Raw genomic sequence first — 2,967 nt, forward strand, 5'->3', positions numbered from 1 at the left:
GGTACCATTGCTCCAGGAAACGTTTTCAAACAAGTACCCATTATCTAGTGCCACATCACTGTCATGTTGGCAGCAACGAGGTGCAGCTCTAGGAAATGCCAAATTTGGCGTTACTCCAAGCCATTGCTTCCCGATTTCCGATGTATGATTTAGAGCACCGTTTTTTATGGAAAAACGATTCCAAACAAAAGCCCATTTCCTGGAACCCCACTTTTTCTGATGTGGCGCCGTTGCTCCAAAAAATGACAACGATGCCAAACAGCATGATCGACCTTCCACTAATGTGGTGAAGAATCCCACCACAAATTCAACCACCCATATCATAGTGGTGGTGGCCATGAAATGGACCAAAGACATCGGAGGAAAAGGGGTATGTGTTAGAATAATGGGTCCTCTACAATTGCCCACGATGGAGAGCGTGGAACCACTTTGGAACCTTGGTGGAGGTGGTCAAATTTTGGTAGCATGAACCATACCACACCTATATAAGCGTTCTGCAAGATATAGTGTGATTTAGGTCATACCTTGTATTTTGATTGTGGATCTCATATAAATAATGTGAGGTGACTTACACAGTAAATCAAGAAAATCAATAATATGAATATGAGGTGAGCATGTAAATTGAAAAAGGCTTTTAGAAAGTTACTTTCATGAGTATCAGCTATATGTTAGAAACAAACTTTTATGTTCATAGTCTAGCATGTGCATTTTCAATTGTGTGTATACATGCAACAGGCTTGACATGCTCTTCTTCTCACCATGTTCATACATTTTTCACCAAAGCTTACTCATTGTCGGGTGGTTGGAGTAATTGATGGGAAATTTGGTTATGGATTATGATTACTTGGTTTTTGTCATCCCATGGAAATTGTTCTTTTTTTTGGTTTAAATCTCTTAAATTATCCCAACTTTTAGTGTAATGACATGGGGCACCTTTATTGTTTAGCTATTGTTTTGTGTTTGTGGTACTCTTAAGTTTTTTTAACGATGGTCATATATACTGACGAAAAGAAATGAAATATCAAATTTACCCTCCACTATTTTAAAAATTTCGTCCCCTCCTCTTATTCTCTTTCTTCCGTCACATCTCCGGAACCTTGCGGTGGTTGTTGGAATGAACGTCGCTTGAGAACGTAGGGCTACAAGCCGGTCTATACTCTGGCAAGAGCCGACTGGACTTATAACGAGCACCACAAGCGCTACATAGGGTCTTGGCCCCCAGCAGACCGGTTCTCCACTCTGGGATCTTCTGAACATGACAATGGATGCACCTGCGAGGCAGTTGGGGCCCACTTGTCTCTGTAACCGGCTTCTTCTTTTGCTTCTTCACCGGCGGCTTTGCGGAATGGTTGAACAATTCCAGGTTTTGGCCGCTGTTGGTCAAAATGAGACATGACGTCGAAGAGGACGACGAAGAGGAAGAAGATGATGACGACGGCGAAGAAGAAGACTCCCTGAGCAAAGGAGACCTGAGGGACCAAACCCTTCCACCGGTTCTCGCACATTTGCTTCTCACCTTGCATGGTACCCGTTCAGCGTCTCACCTTGGGTTTTGTCCGTTGGAGAGATTATTTTCTCTCATTAACAACATCTTCTGATTGTTTCCTCCTCGGAGTCCTATTTTTCTTGTGAGAAATATTCAATTGAGGGAACAGTTCGAAATTCTTTTTTGCCACATACGATGGGTCTCAGCAAGTGTGGTATGGTTGTTGTCTGCAGAAACAAAAAACGACGATGTGCGATTCTGGACGTTCAGGCCAATTTCTGGTTATTAGGGATCAGCATTTAGGCCAAATGAACTAAAAAAAGAGATGAAAAACGAAGCAAACGTACCGAGGAATCTAGAATTGCTTTCGGTACCCAACGATCTCGCCTCCCCTACGAGAGATCTCCCAAGGGATGGATCTAGAGAAGAAATTAGCAGCGGCGATTAGGTTGATGAGGTTGCGAAACTGGCTGGCGTCGGGTGACAAAATGCCGAAGAGGTTCATGTTGGAGAGATCAAGAGAAACAACTCGATTGAAGGAGTTGCAGGAGACACCGGTCCATGTGCAATGGCTGGTGGAGAGATTCCAATTCGGAAGGGAAGCTTGGGGGTCATCAGCTTCGTCTTCGCCGGAGCCTCTGCTTAAGAAGAGCAAAGACCAGGAGCAGCAGATGGGTTTGCCTCTTTCAGCCAAGTTATCGTGGATGTGCTCCTCCACGAAACGAGATAACCATTCGAGGCTCGCCAAACATCTGTCTGAAATGAGTTCCTTCAACAAGTTAAAATTTTTATGCAGAAAAACGGAAAGAAAAGTATTATCGGTTATTTTAACGGGGAAACAGCTTACCGGAACGCTGAGTTCACTGCTGGGAACAGACCCAAAATCGTCTTTCACAGAAAAAGCGACAGAGTTGCAGTTATCATTTTCCCCTTGTTCTTGAAATCCTTCTCTTCTTCTTTTTCTACTTCCTCAAAAGGCCCTCTTCCAACATCCTCGTTAGAAAAGTCAAAAAGGTCGTCCACAAAAAAATCATTCCCTGCAACACCGGTTGGATATGAAGTAGATATGGTTAGGTTTACAGCCACCTCTGCCTCCGTAACCCCCGCCGCCACAGCTACCTTCACCTCCTCTACAAAAGACTTGGTAGCTGTTGCTGGGGAGAGGGATGGTGAAAAAGGGAGGGGATGAAGGGCAAAATTGGGTTTTGAAAAAAAATTGTATATCATATGATGTCACGTGTTAACGAATGGGATAGCAATTGTCAGTACGGCAAGATAATAATTAAATAATAGGGGTACCACGTGTCATTACGCTAAGAGATTTACCCTTTTTTTTGTTAATTAGATTTTCCTCAATTTCTTTGGAAGGTTGGATTTTAATTTGTGGTTCACAAATTCAGTTTAGCTTACCAGCATTATTTAAGTTGCATTGTTAAGGTGTATCAGAGTCTTGATGTGCGTAGAAGTAAATAAGATTAGTT

General features: G+C 42.9%; 1 long non-coding RNA gene across 2 annotated transcripts; it reads right to left on the minus strand.

Annotated features, from left to right (window-relative positions):
• Positions 1-1,012: 1,012 nt before the first annotated feature.
• On the minus strand, positions 1,013-2,675 carry LOC104601753 (uncharacterized). Of its 2 annotated transcripts, none has more exons than XR_016079823.1 (3): positions 2,334-2,675; positions 1,834-2,242; positions 1,013-1,713 (listed from the first exon to the last, which is right to left on the minus strand). It is a non-coding gene; the product is annotated as an uncharacterized LOC104601753 (long non-coding RNA). The 2 variants fall into 2 exon arrangements; XR_735949.3 differs by having other exon boundaries at positions 1,013-1,744.
• Between the last annotated feature and the right edge of the window lie 292 nt (positions 2,676-2,967).

Source organism: Nelumbo nucifera, chromosome 1, assembly GCF_055504915.1.
Source record: "Nelumbo nucifera cultivar China Antique chromosome 1, China Antique-T2T, whole genome shotgun sequence".
Classification (NCBI taxonomy): Eukaryota; Viridiplantae; Streptophyta; class Magnoliopsida; order Proteales; family Nelumbonaceae; genus Nelumbo; species Nelumbo nucifera.